Genomic DNA, 25,047 nt, shown 5'->3' with positions numbered 1-25,047 from the left:
TGCATTTTGTACTATTAACGTTGGTGCTGTGGCTTAGTGGTTAAAGCGCCTGTCTCGTAAACAGGAAATCGTGAGTTCAAATATCAGCAGCACCCGACTGTTTTCTCCTTGCTTTCCGAATAATTTTCATCAAACAAGTGTTGAATACAATTTAAGAATAAGCATCTGGTTCTATGAACTTTAGAATAAGTTATCTTAAAAATTAAATAAAATTCTTGGTATTGTGAAGATTTTTGTAGGAATGCATTGACTGAAATAGGGAAAAGAAAATGACAAAGAAAATGATAGAGGTGAGTGATCACTCTATTGTTGAATTCAACTAATCCATTCTTCAGCAAGGTATATTTTAAAATGATATGAATAGGGTAAACTTCAAATTAGAGAGGTGTTTTTGAATGACTGAAGAGTCTTCATTCATCTTAAGTGTTTGAGTGGAGAAGTGTGTGAACTTAGAAAAGAATATGAAAGTAAAAAAGCAATATTCTCTTGAACACCATAAAGAAAAGTGTTTCAAAATAAAGAATCAAGTGGGTGCTGTGGCTTAGCTGGTTAAAGCACCTGTTTAGTAAAAAGGAGATCCTGAGTTCAAATCTCAGCAGCGCCTTGCTTTTCTCATTGTTATATAACAAATCATTTTCATTAGGTCTTATTCCGATACAATTAAAATATAAAAGTCTGATTCATCTTACTGTTGAACAGATCATCTTTAACCTTATAAAAACCCAAGTATTTTCAAGATCATAGAATGAATACTGTTATTGCAAAATGAAAAAATTACTTATCTATGAGAAAGACGTAGATGAAATTTCTACCTAGATTTGAGCAATATTAATACCTTCATGATTTTTTTTTAAAGAATTCAAGAAATGAAATTGGGTTTTATAAGAGTACCTGTTTAATAAAACATAATAATACTTGTGTAGTGATTGAGTATGTTTTCGTGTTTAAGATTACAATACATATAAAGAAGAATTTATAGCAGGAAACACATTTTCATCATCAACAATTAATTATTTATGCATTTCTAGCTATTAACGTTGGTGCTGTGGCTTAGTGGTTAAAGCGCCTGTCTCCTACACAGGAAATTCAGAGTTCAAATCTCAGCAGCACCTACCTGTTTTCTCCATGCTTTCCGAATAATTTTCATCAAACAAATGTTGAATACAATTTAAGAATAAACATCTGGTTCTATGAACTTTAGAATAAGTTATCTTAAAAATTAAATAAAATGCTTGGTATTGTGAAGATTTTTGTAGGAATGCATTGACTGAAATAGGGAAAGGAAAATGACAAAGAACAAGATAGAGGTGAATGATCACTTTATTGTTGAATTCAACTAATCCATTCTTCAGCAAGGTATATTTTAAAATGATATGAATAGGGTAAACTTCAAATTAGAGAGGTGTTTTTGAATAAGTGAAGAGTCTTCATTCATCTTAAGTGTTTGAGTAGAGAAGTGTGTGAACTTAGAAAAGAATATGAAAGTGAAAAAGCAATATTCTCTTGAACACCATAAAGAAAAGTGTTTCAAATTTAAGAATCAAGTGGGTGCTGTGGCTTAGCTGGTTAAAGCGCCTGACTAGTAAACAGGAGATCCTGAGTTTAACTCTCAGCAGTGCCTTGCTTTTCTCATTGTTACATAACAAATCATTTTCATTAGGTCTTATTCCGATACAATTAAAATATAAAAGTCTGATTCATCTTACTGTTGAACAGAGCATCTTTAACCTTATAAAAACCCAAGTATTTTCAAGATTATAGAATGAATACTGTTATTGCAAAATGAAAAAAATACATATCTATTAGAAAGACGTAGATGAAATGTCTACCTAGATTGGAGCAATATCATTACCTTCATGAAAAAAAATTGTAAAGAATTCAAGAAATAAAATTGGGTTTTATAAGAGTACCTGTTTATTAAAACATATCAATCCTTGCGTAGTGATTGAGTATCTTTTCGTGTTTAAGATTACAATACATATAAAGAAGAATTTATAGCAGAAAACACATTTTCATCATCAACAATGAATTATTTATGCATTTTTTACTATTAAGGTTGGTGCTGTGGCTTAGTGGTTAAAGCGCCTGTCTCGTAAACAGGAAATCATGAGTTCAAATATCAGCAGCACCCAACTGTTTTCTCCTTGCTTTCCGAATAATTTTCATCAAACAAGTGTTGAATACAATTTAAGAATAAACATCTGGTTCTATGAACTTTAGAATAAGTTATCTTAAAAATTAAATAAAATGCTTGGTATTGTGAAGATTTTTGTAGGAATGCATTGACTGAAATAGGGAAAAGAAAATGACAAAGAACAAGATAGAGGTGTGAATGATCACTCTATTGTTGAATTCAACTAATCCATTCTTCAGCAAGGTATATTTTAAAATGATATGAATAGGGTAAACTTCAAATTAGAGAGGTGTTTTTGAATGAGTGAAGAGTCTTCATTCATCTTAAGTGTTTGAGTAGAGAAGTGTGTGAACTTAGAAAAGAATATGAAAGTGAAAAAGCAATATTCTCTTGAACACCATAAAGAAAAGTGTTTCAAACTTAAGAATCATGTGGGTGTTGTGGCTTAGCTGCTTAAAGCGCCTGTCTAGTAAACAGGAGATCCTGAGTTCAACTCTCAGCAGTGCCTTGCTTTTCTCATTGTTATATAACAATTAATTTTCATTAGGTCTTATTCCGATACAATTAAAATATAAAAGTCTGATTCATCTTACTGTTGAGCAGATCATCTTTAACCTTATAAAAACCCAAGTATTTTCAAGATTATAGAATGAATACTGTTATTGCAAAATGAAAAAAATACTTATCTATGAGAAATACATAAATGAAATGTCTACCTTGATTTGAGCAATATTAATACCTTCATGAAAAAAAAATGTAAAGAATTCAAGAAATGAAATCGGGTTTTATAAGAGTACCTGTTTATTAAAACATATTAATACTTGCGTAGTGATTGAGTATCTTCTCGTGTTTAAGATTACAATACATATAAAGAAGAATTTATAGCAGGAAACACATTTTCATCATCAACAATAAATTATTTATGCATTTTTTATTATTAACTTTGGTGCTGTGGCTTAGTGGTTAAAGAGCCTGTCTCGTAAACAGGACATCCTGAGTTTAAATCTCAGCAGCACCTGACTGTTTTCTCCATGCTTTCCGAATAATTTTCATCAAACAAATGTTGAATACAATTTAAGAATAAACATCTGGTTCTATGAACTTTAGAATAAGTTATCTTAAAAATTAAATAAAATGCTTGGTATTGTGAAGATTTTTGTAGGAATGCATTGACTGAAATAGGGAAAAGAAAATGACAAAGAACAAGATAGAGGTGAATGATCACTCTATTGTTGAATTCAACTAATCCATTCTTCAGCAAGGTATATTTTAAAATGATATGAATAGGGTAAACTTCAAATTAGAGAGGTGTTTTTGAATAAGTGAAGAGTCTTCATTCATCTTAAGTGTTTGAGTAGAGAAGTGTGTGAACTTAGAAAAGAATATGAAAGTGAAAAAGCAATATTCTCTTGAACATCATAAAGAAAAGTGTTTCAAATTTAAGAATCAAGTGGGTGCTGTGGCTTAGCTGGTTAAAGCGCATGTCTAGTAAACAGGAGATCCTGAGTTCATCTCTCAGCATTGCCTTGCTTTTCTCATTGTTATATAACAAATCATTTTCATTAGGTCTTATTCCGATACAATTAAAATATAAAAGTCTGATTCATCTTACTGTTGAACAGATCATCTTTAACCTTATAAAAACCCAAGTATTTTCAAGATCATAGAATGAATACTGTTATTGCAAAATGAAAAAATTACTTATCTATGAGAAAGACGTAGATGAAATGTCTACCTAGATTGGAGCAATATTATTACCTTCATGAAAAAAAATTGTAAAGAATTCAAGAAATGAAATTGGGTTTTATAAGAGTACCTGTTTATTAAAACATATCAATCCTTGCGTAGTGATTGAGTATCTTTTCGTGTTTAAGATTACAATACATATAAAGAAGAATTTATAGCAGAAAACACATTTTCATCATCAACAATGAATTATTTATGCATTTTGTACTATTAACGTTGGTGCTGTGGCTTAGTGGTTAAAGCGCCTGTCTCGTAAACAGGAAATCATGAGTTCAAATATCAGCAGCACCCAACTGTTTTCTCCTTGCTTTCCGAATAATTTTTATCAAACAAGTGTTGAATACAATTTAAGAATAAACATCTGGTTCTATGAACTTTAGAATAAGTTATCTTAAAAATTAAATAAAATGCTTGGTATTGTGAAGATTTTTGTAGGAATGCATTGACTGAAATAGGGAAAAGAAAATGACAAAGAACAAGATACAGGTGAATGATCACTCTATTGTTGAATTCAACTAATCCATTCTTCAGCAAGGTATATTTTAAAATGATATGAATAGGGTAAACTTTAAATTAGAGAGGTGTTTTTGAATGAGTGAAGAGTCTTCATTCATCTTAAGTGTTTGAGTAGAGAAGTGTGTGAACTTAGAAAAGAATGTGAAAGTGAAAAAGCAATATTCTCTTGAACACCATAAAGAAAAGTATTTCAAAATAAAGAATCAAGTGGGTGCTGTGGCTTAGCTGCTTAAAGCGCCTGTCTAGTAAACAGGAGATCCTGAGTTCAACTCTCAGCAGTGCCTTGCTTTTCTCATTGTTATATAACAAATCATTTTCATTAGGTCTTATTCCGATACAATTAAAATATAAAAGTCTGATTCATCTTACTGTTGAACAGATCATCTTTAACCTTATAAAAACCCAAGTATTTTCAAGATCATAGAATGAATACTGTTATTGCAAAATGAAAAAATTACTTATCTATGAGAAAGACGTAGATGAAATTTCTACCTAGATTTGAGCAATATTAATACCTTCATGATTTTTTTTAAAGAATTCAAGAAATGAAATTTGGTTTTATAAGAGTACCTGTTTAATAAAACATAATAATACTTGCGTAGTGATTGAGTATGTTTTCGTGTTTAAGATTACAATACATATAAAGAAGAATTTATAGCAGGAAACACATTTACATCATCAACAATGAATTATTTATGCATTTCTTGCTATTAACGTTGGTGCTGTGGCTTATTGGTTAAAGCGCCTGTCTCGTACACAGGAAATTCAGAGTTCAAATCTCAGCAGCACCTACCTGTTTTCGCCATGCTTTCCGAATAATTTTCATCAAACAAATGTTGAATACAATTTAAGAATAAACATCTGGTTCTATGAACTTTAGAATAAGTTATCTTAAAAATTAAATAAAATGCTTGGTATTGTGAAGATTTTTGTAGGAATGCATTGACTGAAATAGGGAAAGGAAAATGACAAAGAACAAGATAGAGGTGAATGATCACTTTATTGTTGAATTCAACTAATCCATTCTTCAGCAAGGTATATTTTAAAATGATATGAATAGGGTAAACTTCAAATTAGAGAGGTGTTTTTGAATAAGTGAAGAGTCTTCATTCATCGTAAGTGTTTGAGTAGAGAAGTGTGTGAACTTAGAAAAGAATATGAAAGTGAAAAAGCAATATTCTCTTGAACACCATAAAGAAAAGTGTTTCGAATTTAAAAATCAAGTGGGTGCTGTGGCTTAGCTGGTTAAAGCGCCTGTCTAGTAAACAGGAAATCCTGAGTTCAACTCTCAGCAGTGCCTTGCTTTTCTCATTGTTATATAACAAATCATTTTCATTAGGTCTTATTCCGATACAATTAAAATATAAAAGTCTGATTCATCTTACTGTTGAACAGATCATCTTTAACCTTATAAAAACCCAAGTATTTTCAAGATTATAGAATGAATACTGTTATTGCAAAATGAAAAAAATGCATATCTATGAGAAAGACGTAGATGAAATGTCTACCTAGATTGGAGCAATATCATTACCTTCATGAAAAATAATTGTAAAGAATTCAAGAAATAAAATTGGGTTTTATAAGAGTACCTGTTTATTAAAACATATCAATCCTTGCGTAGTGATTGAGTATCTTTTCGTGTTTAGGATTACAATACATATAAAGAAGAATTTATAGCAGAAAACACATTTTCATCCTCAACAATGAATTATTTATGCATTTTTTACTATTAAGGTTGGTGCTGTGGCTTAGTGGTTAAAGCGCCTGTCTCGTAAACAGGAAATCATGAGTTCAAATATCAGCAGCACCCAACTCTTTTCTCCTTGCTTTCCGAATAATTTTCATCAAACAAGTGTTGAATACAATTTAAGAATAAACATCTGGTTCTATGAACTTTAGAATAAGTTATCTTAAAAATTAAATAAAATGCTTGGTATTGTGAAGATTTTTGTAGGAATGCATTGACTGAAATAGGGAAAAGAAAATGACAAAGAACAAGATAGAGGTGAATGATCACTCTATTGTTGAATTCAACTAATCCATTCTTCAGCAAGGTATATTTTAAAATGATATGAATAGGGTAAACTTCAAATTAGAGAGGTGTTTTTGAATGAGTGAAGAGTCTTCATTCATCTTAAGTGTTTGAGTAGAGAAGTGTGTGAACTTAGAAAAGAATATGAAAGTGAAAAAGCAATATTCTCTTGAACACCATAAAGAAAAGTGTTTCAAAATAAAGAATCAAGTGGGTGCTGTGGCTTAGCTGGTTAAAGCGCCTGTCTAGTAAACAGGAGATCCTGAGTTCAACTCTCAGCAGTGCCTTGCTTTTCTCATTGTTATATAACAAATCATTTTCATTAGGTCTTATTCCGATACAATTAAAATATAAAAGTCTGATTCATCTTACTGTTGAACAGATCATCTTTAACCTTATAAAAACCCAAGTATTTTCAAGATTATAGAATGAATACTGTTATTGCAAAATGAGAAAAAAACATATCTATGAGAAAGACGTAGATGAAATTTCTACCTAGATTTGAGCAATATTGATACCTTCATGATTTTTTTTTAAAGAATTCAAGAAATGAAATTGGGTTTTATAAGAGTACCTGTTTATTAAAACATATTAATACTTGCGTAGTGATTGAGTATCTTTTCGTGTTTAAGATTACAATACATATAAAGAAGAATTTATAGCAGGAAACACATTTACATCATCAACAATGAATTATTTATGCATTTCTTACTATTAACGTTGGTGCTGTGGCTTATTGGTTAGAGCGCCTGTCTCGTACACAGGAAATTCAGAGTTTAAATCTCAGCAGCACCTACCTGTTTTCTCCATGCTTTCCGAATAATTTTCATCAAACAAATGTTGAATACAATTTAAGAATAAACATCTGGTTCTATGAACTTTAGAATAAGTTATCTTAAAAATTAAATAAAATGCTTGGTATTGTGAAGATTTTTGTAGGAATGCATTGACTGAAATAGGGAAAAGAAAATGACAAAGAAAATGATAGAGGTGAGTGATCACTCTATTGTTGAATTCAACTAATCCATTCTTCAGCAAGGTATATTTTAAAATGATATGAATAGGGTAAACTTCAAATTAGAGAGGTGTTTTTGAATGAGTGAAGAGTCTTCATTCATCTTAAGTGTTTGAGTGTAGAAGTGTGATAACTTAGAAAAGAATATGAAAGTGAAAAAGCAATATTCTCTTGAACACCATAAAGAAAAGTGTTTCAAAATAAAGAATCAAGTGGGTGCTGTGGCTTAGCTGGTTAAAGCACCTGTTTAGTAAAAAGGAGATCCTGAGTTCAAATCTCAGCAGCGCCTTGCTTTTCTCATTGTTATATAACAAATCATTTTCATTAGGTCTTATTCCGATACAATTAAAATATAAAAGTCTGATTCATCTTACTGTTGAACAGATCATCTTAAACCTTATAAAAACAGAAGTATTTTCAAGATTATAGAATGAATACTGTTATTGCAAAATGAAAAAAATACATATCTATGAGAAAGACGTAGATGAAATTTCTACCTAGATTTGAGCAATATTAATACCTTCATAATTTTTTTTTAAAGAATTCAAGAAATGAAATTGGGTTTTATAGGAGTACCTGTTTATTAAAACATATTAATACTTGCGTAGTGATTGAGTATCTTCTCGTGTTTAAGATTACAATACATATAAAGAAGAATTTATAGCAGGAAACACATTTTCATCATCAACAATAAATTATTTATGCATTTCTTATTATTAAGGTTGGTGCTGTGGCTTAGTGGTTAAAGCGCCTGTCTCGTAAACAGGAAATCATGAGTTCAAATATCAGCAGCACCCAACTGTTTTCTCCTTGCTTTCCGAATAATTTTCATCAAACAAGTGTTGAATACAATTTAAGAATAAACATCTGGTTCTATGAACTTTAGAATAAGTTATCTTAAAAATTAAATAAAATGCTTGGTATTGTGAAGATTTTTGTAGGAATGCATTGACTGAAATAGGGAAAAGAAAATGACAAAGAACAAGATAGAGGTGAATGATCACTCTATTGTTGAATTCAACTAATCCATTCTTCAGCAAGGTATATTTTAAAATGATATGAATAGGGTAAACTTCAAATAAGAGAGGTGTTTTTGAATGAGTGAAGAGTCTTCATTCATCTTAAGTGTTTGAGTGTAGAAGTGTGATAACTTAGAAAAGAATATGAAAGTGAAAAAGCAATATTCTCTTGAACACCATAAAGAAAAGTGTTTCAAAATAAAGAATCAAGTGGGTGCTGTGGCTTAGCTGGTTAAAGCACCTGTTTAGTAAAAAGGAGATCCTGAGTTCAAATCTCAGCAGCGCCTTGCTTTTCTCATTGTTATATAACAAATCATTTTCATTAGGTCTTATTCCGATACAATTAAAATATAAAAGTCTGATTCATCTTACTGTTGAACAGATCATCTTAAACCTTATAAAAACAGAAGTATTTTCAAGATTATAGAATGAATACTGTTATTGCAAAATGAAAAAAATACATATCTATGAGAAAGACGTAGATGAAATTTCTACCTAGATTTGAGCAATATTAATACCTTCATAATTTTTTTTTAAAGAATTCAAGAAATGAAATTGGGTTTTATAGGAGTACCTGTTTATTAAAACATATTAATACTTGCGTAGTGATTGAGTATCTTCTCGTGTTTAAGATTACAATACATATAAAGAAGAATTTATAGCAGGAAACACATTTTCATCATCAACAATAAATTATTTATGCATTTCTTATTATTAAGGTTGGTGCTGTGGCTTAGTGGTTAAAGCGCCTGTCTCGTAAACAGGAAATCATGAGTTCAAATATCAGCAGCACCCAACTCTTTTCTCCTTGCTTTCCGAATAATTTTCATCAAACAAGTGTTGAATACAATTTAAGAATAAACATCTGGTTCTATGAACTTTAGAATAAGTTATCTTAAAAATTAAATAAAATGCTTGGTATTGTGAAGATTTTTGTAGGAATGCATTGACTGAAATAGGGAAAAGAAAATGACAAAGAACAAGATAGAGGTGAATGATCACTCTATTGTTGAATTCAACTAATCCATTCTTCAGCAAGGTATATTTTAAAATGATATGAATAGGGTAAACTTCAAATTAGAGAGGTGTTTTTGAATGAGTGAAGAGTCTTCATTCATCTTAAGTGTTTGAGTAGAGAAGTGTGTGAACTTAGAAAAGAATATGAAAGTGAAAAAGCAATATTCTCTTGAACACCATAAAGAAAAGTGTTTCAAAATAAAGAATCAAGTGGGTGCTGTGGCTTAGCTGGTTAAAGCGCCTGTCTAGTAAACAGGAGATCCTGAGTTCAACTCTCAGCAGTGCCTTGCTTTTCTCATTGTTATATAACAAATCATTTTCATTAGGTCTTATTCCGATACAATTAAAATATAAAAGTCTGATTCATCTTACTGTTGAACAGATCATCTTTAACCTTATAAAAACCCAAGTATTTTCAAGATTATAGAATGAATACTGTTATTGCAAAATGAGAAAAAAACATATCTATGAGAAAGACGTAGATGAAATTTCTACCTAGATTTGAGCAATATTGATACCTTCATGATTTTTTTTTAAAGAATTCAAGAAATGAAATTGGGTTTTATAAGAGTACCTGTTTATTAAAACATATTAATACTTGCGTAGTGATTGAGTATCTTTTCGTGTTTAAGATTACAATACATATAAAGAAGAATTTATAGCAGGAAACACATTTACATCATCAACAATGAATTATTTATGCATTTCTTACTATTAACGTTGGTGCTGTGGCTTATTGGTTAGAGCGCCTGTCTCGTACACAGGAAATTCAGAGTTTAAATCTCAGCAGCACCTACCTGTTTTCTCCATGCTTTCCGAATAATTTTCATCAAACAAATGTTGAATACAATTTAAGAATAAACATCTGGTTCTATGAACTTTAGAATAAGTTATCTTAAAAATTAAATAAAATGCTTGGTATTGTGAAGATTTTTGTAGGAATGCATTGACTGAAATAGGGAAAAGAAAATGACAAAGAAAATGATAGAGGTGAGTGATCACTCTATTGTTGAATTCAACTAATCCATTCTTCAGCAAGGTATATTTTAAAATGATATGAATAGGGTAAACTTCAAATTAGAGAGGTGTTTTTGAATGAGTGAAGAGTCTTCATTCATCTTAAGTGTTTGAGTGTAGAAGTGTGATAACTTAGAAAAGAATATGAAAGTGAAAAAGCAATATTCTCTTGAACACCATAAAGAAAAGTGTTTCAAAATAAAGAATCAAGTGGGTGCTGTGGCTTAGCTGGTTAAAGCACCTGTTTAGTAAAAAGGAGATCCTGAGTTCAAATCTCAGCAGCGCCTTGCTTTTCTCATTGTTATATAACAAATCATTTTCATTAGGTCTTATTCCGATACAATTAAAATATAAAAGTCTGATTCATCTTACTGTTGAACAGATCATCTTAAACCTTATAAAAACAGAAGTATTTTCAAGATTATAGAATGAATACTGTTATTGCAAAATGAAAAAAATACATATCTATGAGAAAGACGTAGATGAAATTTCTACCTAGATTTGAGCAATATTAATACCTTCATAATTTTTTTTTAAAGAATTCAAGAAATGAAATTGGGTTTTATAGGAGTACCTGTTTATTAAAACATATTAATACTTGCGTAGTGATTGAGTATCTTCTCGTGTTTAAGATTACAATACATATAAAGAAGAATTTATAGCAGGAAACACATTTTCATCATCAACAATAAATTATTTATGCATTTCTTATTATTAAGGTTGGTGCTGTGGCTTAGTGGTTAAAGCGCTTGTCTCGTAAACAGGAAATCCTGAGTTCAAATCTCAGCAGCACCTAACTGTTTTCTCCATGCTTTCCAAATAATTTTCATCAAACAAATGTTGAATACAATTTAAGAATAAACATCTGGTTCTATGAACTTTAGAATAAGTTATCTTAAAAATTAAATAAAATGCTTGGTATTGTGAAGATTTTTGTAGGAATGCATTGACTGAAATAGGGAAAAGAAAATGACAAAGAACAAGATAGAGGTGAATGATCACTCTATTGTTGAATTCAACTAATCCATTCTTCAGCAAGGTATATTTTAAAATGATATGAATAGGGTAAACTTCAAATTAGAGAGGTGTTTTTGAATAAGTGAAGAGTCTTCATTCATCTTAAGTGTTTGAGTAGAGAAGTGTGTGAACTTAGAAAAGAATATGAAAGTGAAAAAGCAATATTCTCTTGAACATCATAAAGAAAAGTGTTTCAAATTTAAGAATCAAGTGGGTGCTGTGGCTTAGCTGGTTAAAGCGCATGTCTAGTAAACAGGAGATCCTGAGTTCAACTCTCAGCAGTGCCTTGCTTTTCTCATTGTTAAATAACAAATCATTTTCATTAGGTCTTATTCCGATACAATTAAAATATAAAAGTCTGATTCATCTTACTGTTGAACAGATCATCTTTAACCTTATAAAAACCCAAGTATTTTCAAGATCATAGAATGAATACTGTTATTGCAAAATGAAAAAATTACTTATCTATGAGAAAGACGTAGATGAAATGTCTACCTAGATTGGAGCAATATTATTACCTTCATGAAAAAAAATTGTAAAGAATTCAAGAAATGAAATTGGGTTTTATAAGAGTACCTGTTTATTAAAACATATCAATCCTTGCGTAGTGATTGAGTATCTTTTCGTGTTTAAGATTACAATACATATAAAGAAGAATTTATAGCAGAAAACACATTTTCATCATCAACAATGAATTATTTATGCATTTTGTACTATTAACGTTGGTGCTGTGGCTTAGTGGTTAAAGCGCCTGTCTCGTAAACAAGAAATCATGAGTTCAAATATCAGCAGCACCCAACTGTTTTCTCCTTGCTTTCCGAATAATTTTCATCAAACAAGTGTTGAATACAATTTAAGAATAAACATCTGGTTCTATGAACTTTAGAATAAGTTATCTTAAAAATTAAATAAAATGCTTGGTATTGTGAAGATTTTTGTAGGAATGCATTGACTGAAATAGGGAAAAGAAAATGACAAAGAACAAGATACAGGTGAATGATCACTCTATTGTTGAATTCAACTAATCCATTCTTCAGCAAGGTATATTTTAAAATGATATGAATAGGGTAAACTTCAAATTAGAGAGGTGTTTTTGAATGAGTGAAGAGTCTTCATTCATCTTAAGTGTTTGAGTAGAGAAGTGTGTGAACTTAGAAAAGAATATGAAAGTGAAAAAGCAATATTCTCTTGAACATCATAAAGAAAAGTGTTTCAAATTTAAGAATCAAGTGGGTGCTGTGGCTTAGCTGGTTAAAGCGCCTGTCTAGTAAACAGGAGATCCTGAGTTCAACTCTCAGCAGTGCCTTGCTTTTCTCATTGTTATATAACAAATCATTTTCATTAGGTCTTATTCCGATACAATTAAAATATAAAAGTCAGATTCATCTTACTGTTGAACAGATCATCTTTAACCTTATAAAAACCCAAGTATTTTCAAGATCATAGAATGAATACTGTTATTGCAAAATGAAAAAATTACTTATCTATGAGAAAGACGTAGATGAAATGTCTACCTAGATTGGAGCAATATTATTACCTTCATGAAAAAAAATTGTAAAGAATTCAAGAAATGAAATTGGGTTTTATAAGAGTACCTGTTTATTAAAACATATCAATCATTGCGTAGTGATTGAGTATCTTTTCGTGTTTAAGATTACAATACATATAAAGAAGAATTTATAGCAGAAAACACATTTTCATCATCAACAATGAATTATTTATGCATTTTGTACTATTAACGTTGGTGCTGTGGCTTAGTGGTTAAAGCGCTTGTCTCATAAACAGGAAATCATGAGTTCAAATATCAGCAGCACCCAACTGTTTTCTCCTTGCTTTCCGAATAATTTTCATCAAACAAGTGTTGAATACAATTTAAGAATAAACATCTGGTTCTATGAACTTTAGAATAAGTTATCTTAAAAATTAAATAAAATGCTTGGTATTGTGAAGATTTTTGTAGGAATGCATTGACTGAAATAGGGAAAAGAAAATGACAAAGAACAAGATAGAGGTGAATGATCACTCTATTGTTGAATTCAACTAATCCATTCTTCAGCAAGGTATATTTTAAAATGATATGAATAGGGTAAACTTCAAATTAGAGAGGTGTTTTTGAATGAGTGAAGAGTCTTCATTCATCTTAAGTGTTTGAGTAGAGAAGTGTGTGAACTTAGAAAAGAATATGAAAGTGAAAAAGCAATATTCTCTTGAACACCATAAAGAAAAGTGTTTCAAAATAAAGAATCAAGTGGGTGCTGTGGCTTAGCTGGTTAAAGCGCCTGTCTAGTAAACAGGAGATCCTGAGTTCAACTCTCAGCAGTGCCTTGCTTTTCTCATTGTTATATAACAAATCATTTTCATTAGGTCTTATTCCGATACAATTAAAATATAAAAGTCTGATTCATCTTACTGTTGAACGGATCATCTTTAACCTTATAAAAACCCAAGTATTTTCAAGATCATAGAATGAATACTGTTATTGCAAAATGAAAAAATTACTTATCTATGAGAAAGACGTAGATGAAATTTCTACCTAGATTTGAGCAATATTAATACCTTCATGATTTTTTTTTAAAGAATTCAAGAAATGAAATTGGGTTTTATAAGAGTACCTGTTTAATAAAACATAATAATACTTGTATAGTGATTGAGTATGTTTTCGTGTTTAAGATTACAATACATATAAAGAAGAATTTATAGCAGGAAACACATTTTCATCATCAACAATTAATTATTTATGCATTTCTAGCTATTAACGTTGGTGCTGTGGCTTAGTGGTTAAAGCGCCTGTCTCCTACACAGGAAATTCAGAGTTCAAATCTCAGCAGCACCTACCTGTTTTCTCCATGCTTTCCGAATAATTTTCATCAAACAAATGTTGAATACAATTTAAGAATAAACATCTGGTTCTATGAACTTTAGAATAAGTTATCTTAAAAATTAAATAAAATGCTTGGTATTGTGAAGATTTTTGTAGGAATGCATTGACTGAAATAGGGAAAGGAAAATGACAAAGAACAAGATAGAGGTGAATGATCACTTTATTGTTGAATTCAACTAATCCATTCTTCAGCAAGGTATATTTTAAAATGATATGAATAGGGTAAACTTCAAATTAGAGAGGTGTTTTTGAATAAGTGAAGAGTCTTCATTCATCTTAAGTGTTTGAGTAGAGAAGTGTGTGAACTTAGAAAAGAATATGAAAGTGAAAAAGCAATATTCTCTTGAACACCATAAAGAAAAGTGTTTCAAATTTAAGAATCAAGTGGGTGCTGTGGCTTAGCTGGTTAAAGCGCCTGACTAGTAAACAGGAGATCCTGAGTTTAACTCTCAGCAGTGCCTTGCTTTTCTCATTGTTACATAACAAATCATTTTCATTAGGTCTTATTCCGATACAATTAAAATATAAAAGTCTGATTCATCTTACTGTTGAACAGAGCATCTTTAACCTTATAAAAACCCAAGTATTTTCAAGATTATAGAATGAATACTGTTATTGCAAAATGAAAAAAATACATATCTATGAGAAAGACGTAGATGAAATGTCTACCTAGATTGGAGCAATATCATTACCTTCATGAAAAAAAATTGTAAAGAATTCAAGAAATAAAATTGGGTTTTATAAGAGTACCTGTTTATTAAAACATATCAATCCTTGCGTAGTGATTGAGTATCTTTTCGTGTTTAAGATTACAATACATATAAAGAAGAATTTATAGCAGAAAACACATTTTCATCATCAACAATGAATTATTTATGCATTTTTTACTATTAAGGTTGGTGCTGTGGCTTAGTGGTTAAAGCGCCTGTCTCGTAAACAGGAAATCATGAGTTCAAATATCAGCAGCACCCAACTGTTTTCTCCTTGCTTTCCGAATAATTTTCATCAAACAAGTGTTGAATACAATTTAAGAATAAACATCTGGTTCTATGAACTTTAGAATAAGTTATCTTAAAAATTAAATAAAATGCTTGGTATTGTGAAGATTTTTGTAGGAATGCATTGACTGAAATAGGGAAAAGAAAATGACAAAGAACAAGATAGAGGTGTGAATGATCACTCTATTGTTGAATTCAACTAATCCATTCTTCAGCAAGGTATATTTTAAAATGATATGAATAGGGTAAACTTCAAATTAGAGAGGTGTTTTTGAATGAGTGAAGAGTCTTCATTCATCTTAAGTGTTTGAGTAGAGAAGTGTGTGAACTTAGAAAAGAATATGAAAGTGAAAAAGCAATATTCTCTTGAACACCATAAAGAAAAGTGTTTCAAACTTAAGAATCATGTGGGTGTTGTGGCTTAGCTGCTTAAAGCGCCTGTCTAGTAAACAGGAGATCCTGAGTTCAACTCTCAGCAGTGCCTTGCTTTTCTCATTGTTATATAACAATTAATTTTCATTAGGTCTTATTCCGATACAATTAAAATATAAAAGTCTGATTCATCTTACTGTTGAGCAGATCATCTTTAACCTTATAAAAACCCAAGTATTTTCAAGATTATAGAATGAATACTGTTATTGCAAAATGAAAAAAATACTTATCTATGAGAAAGACATAAATGAAATGTCTACCTTGATTTGAGCAATATTAATACCTTCATGAAAAAAAAATGTAAAGAATTCAAGAAATGAAATCGGGTTTTATAAGAGTACCTGTTTATTAAAACATATTAATACTTGCGTAGTGATTGAGTATCTTCTCGTGTTTAAGATTACAATACATATAAAGAAGAATTTATAGCAGGAAACACATTTTCATCATCAACAATAAATTATTTATGCATTTTTTATTATTAACTTTGGTGCTGTGGCTTAGTGGTTAAAGAGCCTGTCTCGTAAACAGGACATCCTGAGTTTAAATCTCAGCAGCACCTGACTGTTTTCTCCATGCTTTCTGAATAATTTTCATCAAACAAATGTTGAATACAATTTAAGAATAAACATCTGGTTCTATGAACTTTAGAATAAGTTATCTTAAAAATTAAATAAAATGCTTGGTATTGTGAAGATTTTTGTAGGAATGCATTGACTGAAATAGGGAAAAGAAAATGACAAAGAACAAGATAGAGGTGAATGATCACTCTATTGTTGAATTCAACTAATCCATTCTTCAGCAAGGTATATTTTAAAATGATATGAATAGGGTAAACTTCAAATTAGAGAGGTGTTTTTGAATAAGTGAAGAGTCTTCATTCATCTTAAGTGTTTGAGTAGAGAAGTGTGTGAACTTAGAAAAGAATATGAAAGTGAAAAAGCAATATTCTCTTGAACATCATAAAGAAAAGTGTTTCAAATTTAAGAATCAAGTGGGTGCTGTGGCTTAGCTGGTTAAAGCGCATGTCTAGTAAACAGGAGATCCTGAGTTCATCTCTCAGCATTGCCTTGCTTTTCTCATTGTTATATAACAAATCATTTTCATTAGGTCTTATTCCGATACAATTAAAATATAAAAGTCTGATTCATCTTACTGTTGAACAGATCATCTTTAACCTTATAAAAACCCAAGTATTTTCAAGATCATAGAATGAATACTGTTATTGCAAAATGAAAAAATTACTTATCTATGAGAAAGACGTAGATGAAATGTCTACCTAGATTGGAGCAATATTATTACCTTCATGAAAAAAAATTGTAAAGAATTCAAGAAATGAAATTGGGTTTTATAAGAGTACCTGTTTATTAAAACATATCAATCCTTGCGTAGTGATTGAGTATCTTTTCGTGTTTAAGATTACAATACATATAAAGAAGAATTTATAGCAGAAAACACATTTTCATCATCAACAATGAATTATTTATGCATTTTGTACTATTAACGTTGGTGCTGTGGCTTAGTGGTTAAAGCGCCTGTCTCGTAAACAGGAAATCATGAGTTCAAATATTAGCAGCACCCAACTGTTTTCTCCTTGCTTTCCGAATAATTTTTATCAAACAAGTGTTGAATACAATTTAAGAATAAACATCTGGTTCTATGAACTTTAGAATAAGTTATCTTAAAAATTAAATAAAATGCTTGGTATTGTGAAGATTTTTGTAGGAATGCATTGACTGAAATAGGGAAAAGAAAATGACAAAGAACAAGATACAGGTGAATGATCACTCTATTGTTGAATTCAACTAATCCATTCTTCAGCAAGGTATATTTTAAAATGATATGAATAGGGTAAACTTTAAATTAGAGAGGTGTTTTTGAATGAGTGAAGAGTCTTCATTCATCTTAAGTGTTTGAGTAGAGAAGTGTGTGAACTTAGAAAAGAATGTGAAAGTGAAAAAGCAATATTCTCTTGAACACCATAAAGAAAAGTATTTCAAAATAAAGAATCAAGTGGGTGCTGTGGCTTAGCTGCTTAAAGCGCCTGTCTAGTAAACAGGAGATCCTGAGTTCAACTCTCAGCAGTGCCTTGCTTTTCTCATTGTTATATAACAAATCATTTTCATTAGGTCTTATTCCGATACAATTAAAATATAAAAGTCTGATTCATCTTACTGTTGAACAGATCATCTTTAACCTTATAAAAACCCAAGTATTTTCAAGATCATAGAATGAATACTGTTATTGCAAAATGAAAAAATTACTTATCTATGAGAAAGACGTAGATGAAATTTCTACCTAGATTTGAGCAATATTAATACCTTCATGATTTTTTTTAAAGAATTCAAGAAATGAAATTTGGTTTTATAAGAGTACCTGTTTAATAAAACATAATAATACTTGCGTAGTGATTGAGTATGTTTTCGTGTTTAAGATTACAATACATATAAAGAAGAATTTATAGCAGGAAACACATTTACATCATCAACAATGAATTATTTATGCATTTCTTACTATTAACGTTGGTGCTGTGGCTTATTGGTTAAAGCGCCTGTCTCGTACACAGGAAATTCAGAGTTCAAATCTCAGCAGCACCTACCTGTTTTCGCCATGCTTTCCGAATAATTTTCATCAAACAAATGTTGAATACAATTTAAGAATAAACATCTGGTTCTATGAACTTTAGAATAAGTTATCTTAAAAATTAAATAAAATGCTTGGTATTGTGAAGATTTTTGTAGGAATGCATTGACTGAAATAGGGAAAGGAAAATGACAAAGAACAAGATAGAGGTGAATGATCACTTTATTGTTGAATTCAACTAATCCATTCTTCAGCAAGGTATATTTTAAAATGATATGAATAGGGTAAACTTCAAATTAGAGAGGTGTTTTTGAATAAGTGAAGAGTCTTCATTCATCGTAAGTGTTTGAGTAGAGAAGTGTGTGAACTTAGAAAAGAATATGAAAGTGAAAAAGCAATATTCTCTTGAACACCATAAAGAAAAGTGTTTCGAATTTAAAAATCAAGTGGGTGCTGTGGCTTAGCTGGTTAAAGCGCCTGTCTAGTAAACAGGAAATCCTGAGTTCAACTCTCAGCAGTGCCTTGCTTTTCTCATTGTTATATAACAAATCATTTTCATTAGGTCTTATTCCGATACAATTAAAATATAAAAGTCTGATTCATCTTACTGTTGAACAGATCATCTTTAACCTTATAAAAACCCAAGTATTTTCAAGATTATAGAATGAATACTGTTATTGCAAAATGAAAAAAATGCATATCTATGAGAAAGACGTAGATGAAATGTCTACCTAGATTGGAGCAATATCATTACCTTCATGAAAAAAAATTGTAAAGAATTCAAGAAATAAAATTGGGTTTTATAAGAGTACCTGTTTATTAAAACATATCAATCCTTGCGTAGTGATTGAGTATCTTTTCGTGTTTAGGATTACAATACATATAAAGAAGAATTTATAGCAGAAAACACATTTTCATCCTCAACAATGAATTATTTATGCATTTTTTACTATTAAGGTTGGTGCTGTGGCTTAGTGGTTAAAGCACCTGTCTCGTAAACAGGAAATCATGAGTTCAAATATCAGCAGCACCCAACTCTTTTCTCCTTGCTTTCCGAATAATTTTCATCAAACAAGTGTTGAATACAATTTAAGAATAAACATCTGGTTCTATGAACTTTAGAATAAGTTATCTTAAAAATTAAATAAAATGCTTGGTATTGTGAAGATTTTTGTAGGAATGCATTGACTGAAATAGGGAAAAGAAAATGACAAAGAACAAGATAGAGGTGAATGATCACTCTATTGTTGAATTCAACTAATCCATTCTTCAGCAAGGTATATTTTAAAATGATATGAATAGGGTAAACTTCAAATTAGAGAGGTGTTTTTGAATGAGTGAAGAGTCTTCATTCATCTTAAGTGTTTGAGTAGAGAAGTGTGTGAACTTAGAAAAGAATATGAAAGTGAAAAAGCAATATTCTCTTGAACACCATAAAGAAAAGTGTTTCAAAATAAAGAATCAAGTGGGTGCTGTGGCTTAGCTGGTTAAAGCGCCTGTCTAGTAAACAGGAGATCCTGAGTTCAACTCTCAGCAGTGCCTTGCTTTTCTCATTGTTATATAACAAATCATTTTCATTAGGTCTTATTCCGATACAATTAAAATATAAAAGTCTGATTCATCTTACTGTTGAACAGATCATCTTTAACCTTATAAAAACCCAAGTATTTTCAAGATTATAGAATGAATACTGTTATTGCAAAATGAGAAAAAAACATATCTATGAGAAAGACGTAGATGAAATTTCTACCTAGATTTGAGCAATATTGATACCTTCATGATTTTTTTTTAAAGAATTCAAGAAATGAAATTGGGTTTTATAAGAGTACCTGTTTATTAAAACATATTAATACTTGCGTAGTGATTGAGTATCTTTTCGTGTTTAAGATTACAATACATATAAAGAAGAATTTATAGCAGGAAACACATTTACATCATCAACAATGAATTATTTATGCATTTCTTACTATTAACGTTGGTGCTGTGGCTTATTGGTTAGAGCGCCTGTCTCGTACACAGGAAATTCAGAGTTTAAATCTCAGCAGCACCTACCTGTTTTCTCCATGCTTTCCGAATAATTTTCATCAAACAAATGTTGAATACAATTTAAGAATAAACATCTGGTTCTATGAACTTTAGAATAAGTTATCTTAAAAATTAAATAAAATGCTTGGTATTGTGAAGATTTTTGTAGGAATGCATTGACTGAAATAGGGAAAAGAAAATGACAAAGAAAATGATAGAGGTGAGTGATCACTCTATTGTTGAATTCAACTAATCCATTCTTCAGCAAGGTATATTTTAAAATGATATGAATAGGGTAAACTTCAAATTAGAGAGGTGTTTTTGAATGAGTGAAGAGTCTTCATTCATCTTAAGTGTTTGAGTGTAGAAGTGTGATAACTTAGAAAAGAATATGAAAGTGAAAAAGCAATATTCTCTTGAACACCATAAAGAAAAGTGTTTCAAAATAAAGAATCAAGTGGGTGCTGTGGCTTAGCTGGTTAAAGCACCTGTTTAGTAAAAAGGAGATCCTGAGTTCAAATCTCAGCAGCGCCTTGCTTTTCTCATTGTTATATAACAAATCATTTTCATTAGGTCTTATTCCGATACAATTAAAATATAAAAGTCTGATTCATCTTACTGTTGAACAGATCATCTTAAACCTTATAAAAACAGAAGTATTTTCAAGATTATAGAATGAATACTGTTATTGCAAAATGAAAAAAATACATATCTATGAGAAAGACGTAGATGAAATTTCTACCTAGATTTGAGCAATATTAATACCTTCATAATTTTTTTTTAAAGAATTCAAGAAATGAAATTGGGTTTTATAGGAGTACCTGTTTATTAAAACATATTAATACTTGCGTAGTGATTGAGTATCTTCTCGTGTTTAAGATTACAATACATATAAAGAAGAATTTATAGCAGGAAACACATTTTCATCATCAACAATAAATTATTTATGCATTTCTTATTATTAAGGTTGGTGCTGTGGCTTAGTGGTTAAAGCGCTTGTCTCGTAAACAGGAAATCCTGAGTTCAAATCTCAGCAGCACCTAACTGTTTTCTCCATGCTTTCCAAATAATTTTCATCAAACAAATGTTGAATACAATTTAAGAATAAACATCTGGTTCTATGAACTTTAGAATAAGTTATCTTAAAAATTAAATAAAATGCTTGGTATTGTGAAGATTTTTGTAGGAATGCATTGACTGAAATAGGGAAAAGAAAATGACAAAGAACAAGATAGAGGTGAATGATCACTCTATTGTTGAATTCAACTAATCCATTCTTCAGCAAGGTATATTTTAAAATGATATGAATAGGGTAAACTTCAAATTAGAGAGGTGTTTTTGAATAAGTGAAGAGTCTTCATTCATCTTAAGTGTTTGAGTAGAGAAGTGTGTGAACTTAGAAAAGAATATGAAAGTGAAAAAGCAATATTCTCTTGAACATCATAAAGAAAAGTGTTTCAAATTTAAGAATCAAGTGGGTGCTGTGGCTTAGCTGGTTAAAGCGCATGTCTAGTAAACAGGAGATCCTGAGTTCAACTCTCAGCAGTGCCTTGCTTTTCTCATTGTTATATAACAAATCATTTTCATTAGGTCTTATTCCGATACAATTAAAATATAAAAGTCTGATTCATCTTACTGTTGAACAGATCATCTTTAACCTTATAAAAACCCAAGTATTTTCAAGATCATAGAATGAATACTGTTATTGCAAAATGAAAAAATTACTTATCTATGAGAAAGACGTAGATGAAATGTCTACCTAGATTGGAGCAATATTATTACCTTCATGAAAAAAAATTGTAAAGAATTCAAGAAATGAAATTGGGTTTTATAAGAGTACCTGTTTAATAAAACATAATAATACTTGCGTAGTGATTGAGTATGTTTTCGTGTTTAAGATTACAATACATATAAAGAAGAATTTATAGCAGGAAACACATTTTCATCATCAACAATGAATTATTTATGCATTTCTAGCTATTAACGTTGGTGCTGTGGCTTAGTGGTTAAAGCACCTGTCTCGTACACAGGAAATTCAGAGTTCAAATCTCAGCAGCACCTACCTGTTTTCTCCATGCTTTCCGAATAATTTTCATCAAACAAATGTTGAATACAATTTAAGAATAAACATCTGGTTCTATGAACTTTAGAATAAGTTATCTTAAAAATTAAATAAAATGCTTGGTATTGTGAAGATTTTTGTAGGAATGCATTGACTGAAATAGGGAAAGGAAAATGACAAAGAACAAGATAGAGGTGAATGATCACTTTATTGTTGAATTCAACTAATCCATTCTTCAGCAAGGTATATTTTAAAATGATATGAATAGGGTAAACTTCAAATTAGAGAGGTGTTTTTGAATAAGTGAAGAGTCTTCATTCATCTTAAGTGTTTGAGTAGAGAAGTGTGTGAACTTAGAAAAGAATATGAAAGTGAAAAAGCAATATTCTCTTGAACACCATAAAGAAAAGTGTTTCAAATTTAAGAATCAAGTAGGGTGCTGTGGCTTAGCTGGTTAAAGCGCCTGTCTAGTAAACAGGAGATCCTGAGTTCAACTCTCAGCAGTGCCTTGCTTTTCTCATTGTTATATAACAAATCATTTTCATTAGGTCTTATTCCGATACAATTAAAATATAAAAGTCTGATTCATCTTACTGTTGAACAGAGCATCTTTAACCTTATAAAAATCCAAGTATTTTCAAGATTATAGAATGAATACTGTTATTGCAAAATGAAAAAAATACATATCTATGAGAAAGACGTAGATGAAATGTCTACCTAGATTGGAGCAATATCATTACCTTCATGAAAACAAATTGTAAAGAATTCAAGAAATAAAATTGGGTTTTATAAGAGTACCTGTTTATTAAAACATATCAATCCTTGCGTAGTGATTGAGTATCTTTTCGTGTTTAAGATTACAATACATATAAAGAAGAATTTATAGCAGAAAACACATTTTCATCATCAACAATGAATTATTTATGCATTTTTACTATTAAGGTTGGTGCTGTGGCTTAGTAGTTAAAGCGCCTGTCTCGTAAACAGGAAATCATGAGTTCAAATATCAGCAGCACCCAACTGTTTTCTCCTTGCTTTCCGAATAATTTTCATCAAACAAGTGTTGAATACAATTTAAGAATAAACATCTGGTTCTATGAACTTTAGAATAAGTTATCTTAAAAATTAAATAAAATGCTTGGTATTGTGAAGATTTTTGTAGGAATGCATTGACTGAAATAGGGAAAAGAAAATGACAAAGAACAAGATACAGGTGAATGATCACTCTATTGTTGAATTCAACTAATCCATTCTTCAGCAAGGTATATTTTAAAATGATATGAATAGGGTAAACTTCAAATTAGAGAGGTGTTTTTGAATGAGTGAAGAGTCTTCATTCATCTTAAGTGTTTGAGTAGAGAAGTGTGTGAACTTAGAAAAGAATATGAAAGTGAAAAAGCAATATTCTCTTGAACATCATAAAGAAAAGTGTTTCAAATTTAAGAATCAAGTGGGTGCTGTGGCTTAGCTGGTTAAAGCGCCTGTCTAGTAAACAGGAGATCCTGAGTTCAACTCTCAGCAGTGCCTTGCTTTTCTCATTGTTATATAACAAATCATTTTCATTAGGTCTTATTCCGATACAATTAAAATATAAAAGTCAGATTCATCTTACTGTTGAACAGATCATCTTTAACCTTATAAAAACCCAAGTATTTTCAAGATCATAGAATGAATACTGTTATTGCAAAATGAAAAAATTACTTATCTATGAGAAAGACGTAGATGAAATGTCTACCTAGATTGGAGCAATATTATTACCTTCATGAAAAAAAATTGTAAAGAATTCAAGAAATGAAATTGGGTTTTATAAGAGTACCTGTTTATTAAAACATATCAATCATTGCGTAGTGATTGAGTATCTTTTCGTGTTTAAGATTACAATACATATAAAGAAGAATTTATAGCAGAAAACACATTTTCATCATCAACAATGAATTATTTATGCATTTTGTACTATTAACGTTGGTGCTGTGGCTTAGTGGTTAAAGCGCTTGTCTCATAAACAGGAAATCATGAGTTCAAATATCAGCAGCACCCAACTGTTTTCTCCTTGCTTTCCGAATAATTTTCATCAAACAAGTGTTGAATACAATTTAAGAATAAACATCTGGTTCTATGAACTTTAGAATAAGTTATCTTAAAAATTAAATAAAATGCTTGGTATTGTGAAGATTTTTGTAGGAATGCATTGACTGAAATAGGGAAAAGAAAATGACAAAGAACAAGATAGAGGTGAATGATCACTCTATTGTTGAATTCAACTAATCCATTCTTCAGCAAGGTATATTTTAAAATGATATGAATAGGGTAAACTTCAAATTAGAGAGGTGTTTTTGAATGAGTGAAGAGTCTTCATTCATCTTAAGTGTTTGAGTAGAGAAGTGTGTGAACTTAGAAAAGAATATGAAAGTGAAAAAGCAATATTCTCTTGAACACCATAAAGAAAAGTGTTTCAAAATAAAGAATCAAGTGGGTGCTGTGGCTTAGCTGGTTAAAGCGCCTGTCTAGTAAACAGGAGATCCTGAGTTCAACTCTCAGCAGTGCCTTGCTTTT

The 25,047-nt window shown here is 30.3% G+C and overlaps 12 non-coding genes across 12 annotated transcripts; all 12 read left to right on the top strand.

The window, feature by feature from the left end:
* The first annotated feature begins 1,039 nt into the window (after nt 1–1,039).
* On the top strand, nt 1,040–1,112 carry TRNAR-CCU (transfer RNA arginine (anticodon CCU)). The gene has a single exon. It is a non-coding gene; the product is annotated as a tRNA-Arg (tRNA).
* A 5,529-nt stretch (nt 1,113–6,641) lies between these two features.
* On the top strand, nt 6,642–6,715 carry TRNAT-AGU (transfer RNA threonine (anticodon AGU)). The gene has a single exon. It is a non-coding gene; the product is annotated as a tRNA-Thr (tRNA).
* A 2,977-nt stretch (nt 6,716–9,692) lies between these two features.
* On the top strand, nt 9,693–9,766 carry TRNAT-AGU (transfer RNA threonine (anticodon AGU)). Its single transcript has one exon. It is a non-coding gene; the product is annotated as a tRNA-Thr (tRNA).
* A 1,452-nt stretch (nt 9,767–11,218) lies between these two features.
* Nucleotides 11,219–11,291, top strand: TRNAT-CGU (transfer RNA threonine (anticodon CGU)). The gene has a single exon. It is a non-coding gene; the product is annotated as a tRNA-Thr (tRNA).
* A 1,454-nt stretch (nt 11,292–12,745) lies between these two features.
* TRNAT-AGU (transfer RNA threonine (anticodon AGU)) lies at nt 12,746–12,819 on the top strand. Its single transcript has one exon. It is a non-coding gene; the product is annotated as a tRNA-Thr (tRNA).
* Nucleotides 12,820–13,764: 945 nt separating this feature from the next.
* Nucleotides 13,765–13,838, top strand: TRNAT-AGU (transfer RNA threonine (anticodon AGU)). The gene has a single exon. It is a non-coding gene; the product is annotated as a tRNA-Thr (tRNA).
* A 435-nt stretch (nt 13,839–14,273) lies between these two features.
* On the top strand, nt 14,274–14,346 carry TRNAR-CCU (transfer RNA arginine (anticodon CCU)). Its single transcript has one exon. It is a non-coding gene; the product is annotated as a tRNA-Arg (tRNA).
* Nucleotides 14,347–19,875: 5,529 nt separating this feature from the next.
* On the top strand, nt 19,876–19,949 carry TRNAT-AGU (transfer RNA threonine (anticodon AGU)). Its single transcript has one exon. It is a non-coding gene; the product is annotated as a tRNA-Thr (tRNA).
* A 1,452-nt stretch (nt 19,950–21,401) lies between these two features.
* On the top strand, nt 21,402–21,474 carry TRNAT-CGU (transfer RNA threonine (anticodon CGU)). Its single transcript has one exon. It is a non-coding gene; the product is annotated as a tRNA-Thr (tRNA).
* A 1,455-nt stretch (nt 21,475–22,929) lies between these two features.
* On the top strand, nt 22,930–23,003 carry TRNAT-AGU (transfer RNA threonine (anticodon AGU)). Its single transcript has one exon. It is a non-coding gene; the product is annotated as a tRNA-Thr (tRNA).
* A 944-nt stretch (nt 23,004–23,947) lies between these two features.
* TRNAT-AGU (transfer RNA threonine (anticodon AGU)) lies at nt 23,948–24,021 on the top strand. The gene has a single exon. It is a non-coding gene; the product is annotated as a tRNA-Thr (tRNA).
* A 945-nt stretch (nt 24,022–24,966) lies between these two features.
* On the top strand, nt 24,967–25,040 carry TRNAT-AGU (transfer RNA threonine (anticodon AGU)). The gene has a single exon. It is a non-coding gene; the product is annotated as a tRNA-Thr (tRNA).
* Nucleotides 25,041–25,047: the final 7 nt, after the last annotated feature.

Source organism: Lissotriton vulgaris, chromosome 12 (assembly GCF_964263255.1).
Source record: "Lissotriton vulgaris chromosome 12, aLisVul1.2, whole genome shotgun sequence".
Taxonomy (NCBI): Eukaryota; Metazoa; Chordata; class Amphibia; order Caudata; family Salamandridae; genus Lissotriton; species Lissotriton vulgaris.
The sequence above is the reverse complement of the archived record's forward strand: the minus strand, read 5'-3'. Positions and strand labels throughout refer to the sequence as shown.